Here is a 14,371-nt window from a genome sequence, read left to right on the forward strand (position 1 = left end):
TACAACACATTTATAATAGAGATTTTCCTTGACACAACTCCATGACTTTATATGACTCACTTAAATTTGAGCTTCAATATCAAACTTATCACGATCCAAAACTTGCAGATCATGACACACATAACTCCCACGCAAAATCGTGTCCTACAAAATAAAACAATTATCTATATTTGAATATTGACACTACAAGATCCAACCATGTAAAAGGAAGAAAACAAATATGAATAGTCTCAAAGGTGGCTCTCAACCTAATTATATACTCAATTAATCATATTTCTCAACAAGGGACTTCATTTAACATATAATTCCTCTCTTGAGTAGGACTTCCAAAGCACTTTCCATATATATATATATATATATATAAATAACTCAATTCCAAAAGCTAGCTCACGAGGGATGATCGAGCAAATTCATATAAGTAACCCACCCATCCATTTCCCACCAATGTGAGATGGTAAACCACTCTAAAAGAATGTGTCGCCAAAACTTAAGGGGTTTTCTATAGAGTAGTAGTTAGACCATATGATTAGGAACGAAGTTATAAGGGGCAAAGTGAGAATGGCCTCTGTGACAGATAAAATGAGGGGATAGAGACTGAAATGATTCGGGCATGTGAAGAAGCAGTGCGCGGATGCGACATTTAGAAGGTGTGAGAGATTAGTTGTAGCAGGAGTTAAGAGAAGTAGAGGTAGGCCGAAAAGAATTGCAGAAACAAAGGAAATGACACATCTTCAGCTTATTGAGTACGGAAGGTATAGATATCGAGAATTAGGATAGAAAGTTACTAGGTAATAAGTTGGCAAATTACCAACCTATGAATTACCTTTTTCTTAAAGTTTAAGTCTTTTGAGGATAATTTAATAACCTAAACTAACTTAAATTGGTGAATTTCAGGATTTGAAGCTTAAAGAAGTCAATCAATCTGAGTATCTGGTCAAGAATAATGAAAAAAGATGAAAGTTGGAGCAAAAGAGTGAGAAAGTAAAAATTGAGAAAACACAAAAATAGTGCCCAAGTTTAGTTTCTGAGGGTAGAAGAGCTTGAGAGCATTTTTTGTCCCAATTTATAGACATATATAAAGAGAAATAAGGTCCTTTTCTTGGGGAGTTTTTTGATCTTTTAAGTCTTGGAGGAGTATTTATAGCTAACTTGGAAAGGATTTAGAGATTTTCACCATAGAGTTTGCATCTTCTTCTTTGTTTAATCTTTAACTATGTTTATTATTGCATTTCATCTTGTATTTTCTTTCTCTAGCTTGAGTAGCTAGGCCCATTAGCTAGGGTTGTTGACTCTTATGGTTTTTGTGTGATTGAATACTAGTTTATCTTGCTTATTATTACTTGAGTTATGATTATCTACTTGTTAGATTCCTATTTGTCAATTTGGTGGTTGCAAACACTAGATTAAGCCCTACATATCCATTTCTTGCTTGGAAGAGTGGAAATTGTATTGATTTTTAAAGTAGCAAGGAATCGAGTATATTTAGGAATTAATTGTGCTTGATTGATGGAATTGAACTCGGAATAGGGAGATTCCTACTTAAATTTATCAATTGGGTCTTAAAAGTTTTCCTTGGGTTTGGAAGAGCTTTTGGGGATTAGTACGCTAGAGTTGGAAAATTCTAATACGTAATTATCAATTGGATCATTTTCATTAATCCCATGTATTTGAGCAAGATACTTGTGTTCATGAACTAGTGATGTCATAGTGAGGCTAAAACCCCGGTCCCTCTCTTAATTGAAGAACAAAACATTGTTATTGCACTCCAAATGTTTGATTATATTCCTAGCTTAGAAAACAGTCTAGGTTTAGAATTAGTTACTCAATCACTCTTGTATTTGAAGAAAACTTAAGTCTTGCTCAAATTTGCACACTCTTTGATATCGACGCACACATACTCCTCGTGGGATCGACCCCAACCTTTGTTGAGTTTTTGTTGCTACGACCGTACTACACTTGAATTTGAAGTGTAGGATTGGACGTTATCAGTAGGTAGCCGAGTGTGGTCATCTGTTAGGTGGAAGAGGCAAGGGACTTGTCCGATATACTCTTCTACTTATTAGTAGTAGGATTTAGCAATCGCATTGTTTCTTATTCTTCTATGTATTTCTACTATCTGCTACTTCATTTTGCTTCGTATCTTGATATTTTATTGTCATTTTTTTCTTCTTGAAACCCTTCTCTGAGTAACCTCCCTTTTGAGCCGAGGGTTTATTGAAAACAACCCCTCTACCCCACAAAGGTTGCATTAAGGTCTGCGCACATCTTACCCTTCTCAGACCCCACCTGTGGAATTACACTAGGTATGTTTTGTTGTTATTTGCCTTGGAAGTTAATCAAGGCTAATTTTGTTAAAAGGGCTATACATGTGATTGCCTGAACCATTGCTGCTAGACTTTTGTTCTTGTTTCTTCTAGACATGGCTGTCCTCTGTGTGAAGTAGTTATGCAATTGTTTTTCGATTATATGAGTCAAATATGAAAAAGCCTAAATTTTTGAGTTGAAAGTTTCCATTTTGTTCTTTTCACAATCTGAATTAGTTTCTGTTGTTTTGAGTTTGCCTTTTGGTTTTTATTTTTGGGTTTCGAACTTGTACTTTGTTGACAGTTGAATTCCCTTTAATGAATTGTTACAGAGAACTGAAAATTTCAAAGTGTAAATATATCAGTTGTAAGATAATTATAGTTAGAATTTTTCCAGTAGTTAATAACAATCTTTGTTTGAAGAGAAGCATATCCTTGTTTGGTTAAGTCTACAATGTTAAGTGTAGTATAAAGAGAATGTGTTAACTTATCAAAAACCTATCAAAGTTAAATGAATATATAGTTGGTTTTAGTTGAATTGGTAGCTGTTTTGATCTTCTGAAAATGTTCTTAAAGCGTAGGATGATAATTTTGCAAAGGCTACAAATTTTATTCATAACAAGTATGGAAGTTTAAAGAAACCACATAATATGCTAATCATCCTCTCCACTATCTGGCACTTCTTTGATGTTGTCATCTTCTTCCTCCTTTTTCCCCTTCAGGTAGATTTCGCCCCCAACCATAATCATCATAATCAAGTCCAATGTTCTCCGCAAGCTCTTTAATCTCTTGATTATCGTTGACAAAGTTGCTTGCTTTATTCCGACAACAATATGGATCTTGGATATCTAGTATTTCTGGCAAAGGCGTCTCTGTCTTTATGTTTTGTGTGTCGAAGGGAGAACCATTTTCTGTTAAAGAAACAAAGAGATTATTTCTACTACTAGCAAAATATTACTGGCAGCAACAATTTACTGTTTCCTTGTGTTCATGTGAAGTTGATTGTTTCAGGGCTGCCCGTTGTTCTTTAGAGTCATTTGAAGCTATACTTTAAAAGGATTCAAACAAAATTTTCGCTGGTGCCTAGTGTCTACATATTTAGTGACTAAGAAGTAAGAAGTGAACTTTCTCCTTAGATCAAAAGAGATGAATATCAGACCTCACTTGTGGGATTTCATTGGGTATGTTGTTGTTGTTGTTGTTCAAGAAGCAACATATGTAGTGCTAACCTCAAACTTCTGTCAACCTCAAACTTTGATATTTTTAAACTTTTAAGACATGGCGCTGGCATTATGAACTCTTACGAAGCTGTACTTCTTGTTTTTCAGCTTTCTTGTCTCGCTGTCTCATCAAAAGAGGAAATCTCCCCTTTTTTCCCCCGCCTCTTGGTGGATCCTTTATTTTGTTTTCGGAAATGCCCTGATTGAAAATCCAATGGACTAGTGGTACCTCCAACACTGTGATCCATATGCATCCCTATGATCCTTAACAATTTTGATCCGTTGGATTTAATAGATCAGGTAAGAACATACAGCAGTCTTTGATTCCTCAAGTTTACATGGATAAGTTTTCTTATGTGGACAAATTTCAGTCTCCTAGGTTCCTAGTTCCTACACTTGTGATCTTTAGTGTATTTCAGTGTTTAATGCAAAACTACATCTCACTTCAAGGCAAAAAAGATTTTGCATGTGTTGGTGGTACAGTGTTGTATCATTTAGCTTCTCTGATTCAGTCCTAGATTTGTCCCGGCCATTGTAGCACACACATTTCCCTATATTTCTATCTTACATTTGAAAAGAGGTAGTTTAGCCACAAACTTTTGTTTTAAGTTTAGTGGCCTGTATTCATTGCACTTTACGTCATTTAGGATGACTAAAGGAATTTCCTTCTGGCCATGATTACTGTCCACTTCTCTCCATATTGTCTGGACAGAGCGATGCTAGCATCGAAGGGAAGCCAAATGAACGCCAGCCATTTAAGGCTTCAATCTTTTCAGTCAAGTAGCATACTAAATATCAAGTAGTCTAATTCTTACATAATCCAAGAATTGTATGAATGATTTTCCTGCAATAAAATAATTTCATATGCCAATACTTCTGCATAATTATTTGGTGATAAACCTCATGTCTGACTTCTACTTTCTACTTGCTTTGATAGATACACACCTATGTTAAATATGTAAACAACAATTTGCCACTAATTATAGTTAATGTTGATCTATCATGTTTCAGTGTCCTCTCCAAAATTATAAAGAATGGATTTTCTGCCATTAGTCTCACTCATTTCTTCACAACAGGGCCAAATCTATTCCCTTTTTCACTATGTTTTTCTTTTTCTTATTTACATTAACTTTGTGACATCAATAATCTCTTTGCTGCTAACACTCATTGTTTATGCCTGTTTAAATGTGTGGGATGCTCATGTATACTGTCTGCTTAGCTATGTTAGGAGTCCAGTCCTCCCCACCCCTCCCTACCTCTCCTTTTTCTTTATTTAAAAAGATCTCAGAAGGGGAGTGCCTTTACATATATAACTTACTTTGCCGTCTGATTTGCTTCTCCTACTTTGTGATTGCAAGGTCCCAATAACTATAAGTTTCTCATTAGACTGAGCTGCCTGTATCCAACATTTACACCAGAAACAAAAGCTGTAAATTTCTTATATATCCTGTGTTTGAAATTTCTGTGACATGATTCTCATTTCAGGAAAAAATGATACCCGTCTCGTTTAAGCCTTTTCAGACATTGAGCTCACATTGTGTTCTCTGTTGATATTAATACTACTATTTTGTAAAGGTGCTGACTTGGGCCTCTTTGTGTGTACAATGGTATGACGGAAAATGATTTCCTAGAAAAAGTTTTGTTGGAAAACAAGTGAATTTCTTACTTATTTCTAGTGTTTGGTAAACAAGAAAGAAAATATTATCTCAAGAGCATTTGTATGTTATCTAGCAAAACATTATGCAGATGTGATGGTATTGGGAGTGGGGGTTCGATGGTGGCAGGGGCGGGGGCGGGATCAAGTGGTGGAAGTGGGGGACTAGGTGGGTGGGGAGGAGAGAATAAATTTGGAATGTCACTTATGCAACTTGTTTTTCATACTTCCATTAGGGAAGTCATTTTCAAGGAATTTATTTCCTAGAGAAAATGTTTTCCAAATATTTTGACCAATCGAACAGGAAAATTGGAAAACATTTTCCTACATACCAAACACAACAAATTATCTCTAATCATCAAAACACCTTCCTGCTCTAAAATTGCTTCATTAGCCTCTCCATTCAATACTTTGTCTCAACTAATGCACAACTCCCATCTTCAAATTCTCAAGCCTTATTCCACCGTACTGAAAATGACTGAGTTTCAACACACGCAGGAGATCTACCAGACTCTGAGATAACAAGTCTCACAGGGCTATTAGCCCCAAGTTTGAAATCCATAACAATATTTGCTCCTCTATATGTAATCACAGCCAAACCACCAAGCTGACGGACTCACAACTCATTCCATCAGCTGCCATGCTTCCAATGTGCCACTCTGATAGAACAACCTGCCCTATAGTAGAAAAAACAAACTCTCTCAGTTTTCCTAGCAGAGGCACAAGTGGTAATAGAAGACAAGAAGGAAACAACGGAACAAAAACTAAGCAAGAGAAAAACAAAGGATCAGATTATACCATTAAACATAAATGCCACATGATACTGCACTCTAGTATAAACCCATCCAGTTCTCCAACATGAATCAGCAGATGCATTGACAAGTTTTGTCAAACTAAAGCTAAGATCACAATAAAGCTGCAACAGGAGAACTATTAGGTGCTATATTTATTTGGCTAAAACATTAACAGCATGACCTGGAAAAAGATCCTCTTCTCCTTATTAGTAGTAGGATAAATCGCATAGTTTTGTTATTCTTCTATGTGTTTCTACTATCTGTTGCTTCATTTTTCTTTGTATCTTGATATTTTGTTGTCATTTTTTTCTTTCTCACAACCCTTTTCTCTGAATAACTTCCCTTTTGAGTCAAGAGTCTATCGTAAACAACCTCTCTACCCCACAAAAGTAAGGGTAAGGTCTGCATACATCTAACTCTTCCTAGACCCCACTTATGAGATTACACTGGGAGAGTTGTTGTTGTTTGTTGCTTTAGAAGTTAATCAAGGCCAATTTTGTTAAAAGGGTTATACATGTGATTGCCTGAACCATTGCTCCTCGACATCTTTTCTTGTTTCTTCTAGACATTGCTGTCCTCAGTGCTAAGTCGTTATGCAACTGTTTTTTCGATTGAGTGAAATATGGAAAAGCCTAAAATTTTTAGTTGAATATTTCCATTTTGTTCTTTTCACAATCCGAGTTAGTTTGTTGTTTTGAGTTTGCCTTTTGGTTTTTATTTTGGGGTTTTGAACTTATACTTTGTTGACAGTTGAATTTCCTTACTGAATTGTTACAGAGAACTGAAAATTTCAAAGGGAAAATATATCAGTTGTAAAATTGTTATAATTAGAATTTTTCCAGTAGTTAATAACAATCTTTGTTTGAAGAGAAGCATATCCTTATTTGGTTAAGTCTACAATGTTAAGTGTAGTATAAAGAGAATGTTTGAACATATCAAAAACCTATCAAAGTTAAATGAATTAAATAGTTGGTTTTAGTAGAATTGGTAGCTGTTTTGATTTTCTGAAAATGTTCTTTGAGCATAGGATGATAATTTTGCAAAGACTACAAATTTTATTCATAAGAAGTATGGAAATCTAAAGAAACGACATAATAGCTCTATGGCACCAATCTTAATTCTAGTACAATATGCTAATCACCCTCTCCGCTTTCTGGCACTGCTTTGATGTCATCATCTTCTTCCTCCTTTCCCCCCCTTCATGTGGATTTCTCCCCCAACCATAATCATCACAATTAATTCCAAGGTTCTCCGCAAGCTCTCTAATTCCTTGATTATCATTGAGAAAGTTTCTTGCTTTATTCCGACAACAATATGGATGTTGGATAATGATCTAATGTTTATGGCAAAGGTGTCTCTGTCTTTCTGTTTAGTGTGTCTAAAGGAGAACCGTTGTCTGTTAAAGAAATAAAGAGATTATTTCTACCACTAGCAAAATATTAGTGGTAGCAACAATTTACTGTTTCCTTGTGCTCATGTGATGTTGGTTGTTTCAATGTTCTTTTTGGGGTACCGTCATTCTTTAGAGTGTCATCTTTGAGGCTCTCCTTTAAAAGGTTTCAAAAAAAAAATCGCTAGTGCCTACAGATTTAGTGACTAAGAAGTGAACTTTTTCCTAAGATTAAAAGAGGTGAATAATTCAGAGTCGTACCTCACTTTCAAGCAGCAGCATATGTAGCGCTAACATAATGTTGTAGATACAAAGAAGAATGTTCACTTGTGAAGAAAAAGAGATTGTCACACTTCTGCCAACCTCAAACTTTGATATTCTTAATCTTTTTAAGTCATGGTACTAGCATTATGAACTCTTACGAAGCTGTACTTCTTGGTTTTCGTTTTTTTTTGTCTCACTAAAAGAGGAAATATCCCCTTTGCCCTGTCTCTTGGTGGATCCTTTATTTTGTTTTAGGAAATGTCCTGATTGAAAATCCAATGGACCAATGGTACCCGTGTTCTTTAACAGTTTTGATCCATTGGATTTAATAGATCAGGTGGTATACATACAACAGTCTTTGATTCCTCAAGTTTAGATGGATAAGTTCTCTTATGTGGACAAATTTCAGTCTCCTAGGTTCCTAGTTCCTACACTTGTGATTGGTGTATTTCAGTGTTAATGCAAACTACATATCACTTCAAGGGGAATCTTCTTTTTGCTAGTGTTGATGGTACTTGTTAGAATGGATGCGTCCACTGTCACTCAAGGACCAGGTCCCTGAACAGAATAACAATGTAAGGACAACTAATGCACTAAAGTGCACACAAGATTTTTACGTGGAAACCTCCTTGCTCAAGGGAGAAAAACCACGACCTGTCCCACAGGGTTTAGCAACCAACTTCACTAAAGATGCAAGAGCAAAGTAGTCTATTACAACCTATTGTAACTAGACACTAACCCTCTCCACCTCTCAGCTTGCAATACCTCTATTACAAGACTTCGAGCCTAAGCAATATAACTATATTGCCCACTACCCCAACTAACTCTAGTTGACGTAGACTTTGAACACTCCGATCAAGGCTAATGACTCGAAAACTAAGCAATAAGACTATTGCCCACTACACAACCACCCCTAGGTTAATGTAGACTTCAACTCACTGATTCAAGGTCAACACTTAACCAAGAACCCAACACACTTACAAAAACAAACTGATCAATGTTCCTTTATAGTGTAGGAACTGATCTTGCAATATTTAGCACATAAGATACAACATTACAACAAAACAACAAAGAAGGACTTTTCTTGAATGACTCTATCAGGTCCCTTGCTGCCTTGGTGAAGTTGTTCTTTCTTTAAGTGGCTTTTGCATTGTGTATGAACTTGATTTGCAAAAAGCTTGGTGTTTTTTGTCACAATGTTCTCTTCATAAGAGAGACAAAAAACCTTGGAGCCATGCCATTGGTCGAGGTCTCTGCTGTTGCAGCGCCTCTGCTGCAGTGCTACCAACCACAGCAGCTTTACAGTTGGTCTCCATTTGATCTGTGATGCACATCATTCATGGGACCAGGTCCGCTGATCAGGTCCCATGGTTTGTCGATACACAAAACGTGAATGTGCACCTCTGCTGCAGTGTCCACCAACCTCTGCAGTTTTTATAGCTTTACAACTGTACTCCACTTTCTTTCCCTTGACAGGCGTTAATCATGGGACCAGGTCCCTCTACCAGGTCCCATAGTTTGTTAAATCATCAAAACACAAATATAACATTTTCCCGCTTTTTGATGATGACAAACAATGCGGACTTGTGTTCATGTTTCTGCTAACCAGGTACCAAGTCCCATAGTTTGTTAAATCATCAAAACACAAATATAACAGTACTGTGTTACATCTTTTAGCTTCTCTGATTCAGTCCTAGATTTGTCCCGGCCATTGTAGCATGCGCATTGCCCTAAATTCCTACCTTACATTTGAAAAGAGTTAGTTTAGACACAAACTTTTGTTGAAGTCTAATGGCCTGTATTTACTACACTTTATGTCATTTGGGGTGACTAAAGGAATTCCTTCTGGCCATGATTACTGTCCACTTCTCTCCATGTTGTCTTGAAAGAGCGATACAAGCATCGAAGGGAAGCCAAGAACGCCAGCCAATTATGGCTTCAATCTTTTCAGTCAAGAATCATACCAAATATCAAGTAGTCTAATTTTTAGATAATCCAAGAATTGTATGAATGATTTTCCTGCAATAACTTCATATGTCAATTACTTCTGCATGGTGATAAACCACATGTTTGACTTCTACTTTCTACTTGCTTTGATAGATATACACCTATGTTAAAGATGTAAATAACAATTTTCCACTAATTATAGTTAATGTTGATCTATCACGTTTCAGTGTTATCATAAAGACTGGATTTTCAGCTATAATCTCACTTATTTCTTCACTGCAGGGCCAGATGAGGTATATTACAGTCTTCAATCTATTCCCTTTTTCACTCTGTTTTCTTTTTCTTATATACATTAACTTTTGTGACATCAATAATCTCATTTCTGCCAACACTCATGTTTATGCTGGTTTAAATGTGTGGGATGCTTCCAAAAAAAGTGTTTACTATTTGTTTATTTGTGTTAGGAGTCCAGTCCTTCCAACCCCTCCTTACCTCTCCTTTTTTTTATTTACTTTGAAAGATCTCAGAAGGGGAGTGCCTTACATATGTAACTTACTTCGCCATCCATTTTGCTTCTCCTAGTTTGTGGTTGCAAAGTCCTCATAACTATTAATTTCTCTTAAGATCGAGCTGCCTGTATCCACATTTGCACCAGAAACAAAAGCTGAAAATTTCTTATATATCCTGTGTTTGAAATTTCTGTGACATGATTCTCATTTCAGGAAAAAATGATATGCGTGTCGTTTAAGCCTTTTCAGACATTGAGCTCACATTGTGTTGCTATTTTGTAAAGGTGCTGACTTGGGAATATTTGTGTGTACACAGTAATCATTGACATTATAATGATTAGATGCACCCGTTTATGAATGGAACATTATACCAGTTAAAACACTGCATCAAATCTTAACAAAATTTCTCCACAATAGCAGAACAGATTGGGAAAGATAAAACTTCATTTTGCGTACAAATGGGGAGCAAAAGTTATCTGCATACATTCTTCTGTCTTCAAATAAAATTGTGCTTCCAACTAATATGCACATTTAAATCTAAAGGAAACCTTATAGACACTCCATATTCAGCTAGCGCTAACATAATGTTTTAGTGCCTGCCCTAACACAGCAAAAATATAGGCAATCTCGCTAATCAACTGAGTAGTCAACTTCTGCCTCATCTAAAAAATGTGCATATTCCTCTCTATCCAGAGGGAGTGTACAATTCAGTACATATATGTTTGAAGATCTGAGCTGCCTGTGACTTCCCTTTGGCCTGTTTACTGATCCAATGTAGTACATGTTGTTCCCAGTCGGTGTATCTATGCATAAATCCTCTCATCCATGTGATTAAACCATCCCAGACCATATTAGTAGTTTGACAGTGCAATAACAGGTGGTCTCTGGTTTCCTCATGAGTGTGGCAATAAACACATTTTTATCCATAGTCATTCCCCAAGCCAGCAATCTGTTCACAGTCAAAAGCCTCCCATGTAAGGTTAGCCATAAGGTGAACTGTGTCTTGGACTTGCATCATTACCAAATTTTAGAGGCTTCCATATTACCCTCTCTTGGTCACCTATCAACTGCAAGTATAGTTGTTGTATCATGCTTCCAGTTCTGTAGGGACTAGGCCATATGTGCAGGTTCTGCCTATTTTCAAAGAGCTTCTTCACCATCCAACTTGCCTGTTGTGTCTCCTTTGCTTGCACAAACAACTGACCTTTAATGTAATATGTGTGAATCTATTTGATCCACAATTTATCAGCCTTGTGTTCTATATCCCAACAGACTTTGGAGATGGCTGCTTTGTTCCACAGTTTCAAATTCAACTCCATGCCTCCTATAGACTTGGGAGTACAAACTTTATCCCAAGCTATCAATGCTTTCTTTGTTGTAGTATTAGTACCCGACCAGAGATAGCTTCTACAAAAAGCTTCTACAGAAAGCTTCAATTGTTTGAATTACTTAAGAGGGTAATACAAACAACTGTGCCCAGTAAGCTTGTATGCTGAAGTTGTGCTCTCCCTGCATAAGAGAGTGTTTTGGCAGTTCAAAAAGTAATCCTAGCCACCATTTTGTTAATTAGAGGTTGACCTTGGATCAATGAGATCTTTTTGCTAGACCAAAGGTTTTTCCAAGTATTTAAACGACAACTCTCCCTTTGTATCCTAGGTGTTGTAAGATAAGAGCCTGAATATTTTGAGGGACACCACCAAAATAATTGACACTCTTTCCACTACTTGCTTGTAGTCTTGAAGTTTCTGAAAAATCTTGAATAGGGCATCTTTGTGTGAACAGGTGATGAAATTTGAAGGTCTAAGGGAACTTGCTAATGAGGCTGCTGTGAATGTATTACTATATAGCATATTTGGGTCAATTCATTTACTGTATAAATTTCACATCTTCAATGTCTCTACTTTCTATATAGCTGACTTATTTCTCCTGTTTACTCAAGGCCCCTGAACTGAGGGTTTGGTTTGTAGAAGGGACGACTTTGTCTCCCTAGAATATCTTGCAAAAGGCTCAATATGGGATTATATATTCTGTCACACCCCAAAATATGCGACAAAATAATCATAAGACTAAATAATAGTACCTATTATCAAAAGCAGGATAAAATAATTTCACGAAATATTTTAGGATTATTATTCTTATCCCACCGACCAAATAAACTATGAAAATTTTTCTGAAACAAATCTGCTGTTGTACAACAGGTTGCTGGTAAGTGGTAAGTATACACAGGTGGGCCAGACCTACCTACTTCACAAATTCTTAGAATCTCTATTGACTCATTAAGTTGAATGTGTTAATACAGTGCATAAGAATAATACAGTGTTTCCTCATAATATAAGAGCCTAGATAATCCTTTGTAGGACCCTGATTTCTAAATTAAAAGTACTACCATCAATTTATTGTTGTTTTAATGCATCATGTGCAGTCATGCAAATTTAATTTTTGTCTAAGATCCTGTTTGGATTGTCTTATAAGTTACTTATAAGTTGTTTTCAGGTTTTTTTAAGTGTTTGGCTGGCCAATTTAAAGTCATTTTGTGCTTAAAATAATCTCCAATAAATAATTGAGTTTATTTGAATTGACTTATTTTAAGCAACTTATAAATTGAAAACAGCTTATAAATCAAAAAAAATAAATTGGATTGCACTTACTTTTTTGTTTTTAACTTATAAGCAATTTAATTTTTCACTTATAAATTACTTAAAATAAATCCAAATAGATTCTAAAGATTTTCCTTTCAAGTTTGAGCTATTTGAAAGTTATCCTGAGTTACCAAAAGTACAAATAGTTTCTTTTTCATTTTCAAGTAAAAAAAAAGATCACTATTTGCCAAAAGTTTCTGTTAAAGATAAAAGGAACATCATTTCCTCCACCTAAGCAAAAGAGGCAAAAGGAAAAAAAGGAGGAAAGTTTACTTTTAAAAGTTAAAAGGGCAAAAGTGACGAGAAAAGATCCAAAGTGAACAATATGGATTATGGTGTAGTGGTGAGACTACTTCATCCTTAATATTAGAAGTCTCAGATTAGAGCTCTGGATATAAAGAAAATTCTGTTGGGAGCGCCACCCTCAAATGGACGATATCCGAATTTAGTCAGGGTTCAATGTGAAGAATAAAAAACAAAAAAATGTTTTAAAAAATAAAATCTAAAGTGATCTAGGAAAGACATAGCATTAACAAAGAAAAGAATTACTCTGGTTGTTCCAAGTGGTGTTTTTAGCTTACATATATGTATTCTTTAAGAAACTATTTATTCCTAAAAAATAAGGTGTGTTTTTAATATCTTACCCTTAATTAATTAATTAAGTGTCTTGAAAAAAAAATGATTATTTTAATGATATAAAACTTCATGTATTAAAGTAAGGATAAGTTTGAACGAATAAAATCAATTTCTTTTTGAAGTTCTAAAACACAACTTATTTTAAAACAAAATGAAAATTCTTAAACACTACTTATATTTGAAACAGAAAGAGTACAGATTAATAAGAAGATGAATGTCAAAGGAATGGTGACCAGAGAAAGGATCATCATGGGCTCATAAATTTAATGTTTGATCATAAATTTTAAATCAGATATTAAAAATATATTTTTAAATATTTATTTGATCAAATTTTAAAAATTTAATCTTCAAATATTTTCAAATTCTCAAAAGCTGGTTTAGGCCAATTTGGGGTTTGGGGACTTTTATTATTAAAACTTTCTTCTTCTTTTTCTCTTAAAGTAAATGTGTATCTAGATATAACTTTAAATTTCAAAATTCACAACTTTAATAATTCAATTTTTTAATTTCAACTTCAAAATATATAGCGAAATGGGGAGCTGAAAATGAGACACAAGTGTCTTTTACAATAACAATTGTTTGATATATAGCTTTGTGATTAGTGGCTTGTAATCCATAGGAAAACAAATGAAGGTGGAGTTAGATAGTGTTGTATCAATTGGCCAAGGACAAAGAGGGAGACACCAACACCATCAATTATCAAACCAATTCCCTCTATTGCATGCAATATTAATTGAATTAATGTCATAATGTGGATTGTCATATGGTTCTTACAAATATTTCTTAACGTGGGTATCATTTGGTTTTATAAGTTTCTTGAATGCAATGATTTTAGTTTGTTAGTCCCTTATATTTAATTTGATGTTGTACCACAATTATGGTTTGATAAGACTTTAGAAAGTTTAATATTATATTTTCTGTGCATACACACCACTCTTAATCCAACTCGTAGAATTACTTTATATATATTATTGTTAATATTGTTGTACTTTTTATAATTTATTTTTTCTGTCTT

General features: G+C 35.0%; 1 long non-coding RNA gene across 1 annotated transcript; it reads left to right on the plus strand.

The window, feature by feature from the left end:
• The first annotated feature begins 5,290 nt into the window (after positions 1-5,290).
• Positions 5,291-12,012, plus strand: LOC129872956 (uncharacterized). Its single transcript, XR_008762621.1, has 2 exons — positions 5,291-9,865; positions 11,864-12,012. It is a non-coding gene; the product is annotated as an uncharacterized LOC129872956 (long non-coding RNA).
• The last annotated feature ends 2,359 nt before the right edge of the window (positions 12,013-14,371 follow it).

The sequence above is a fragment of the Solanum dulcamara genome, chromosome 11, assembly GCF_947179165.1.
Source record: "Solanum dulcamara chromosome 11, daSolDulc1.2, whole genome shotgun sequence".
In the NCBI taxonomy this organism is placed as follows: Eukaryota; Viridiplantae; Streptophyta; class Magnoliopsida; order Solanales; family Solanaceae; genus Solanum; species Solanum dulcamara.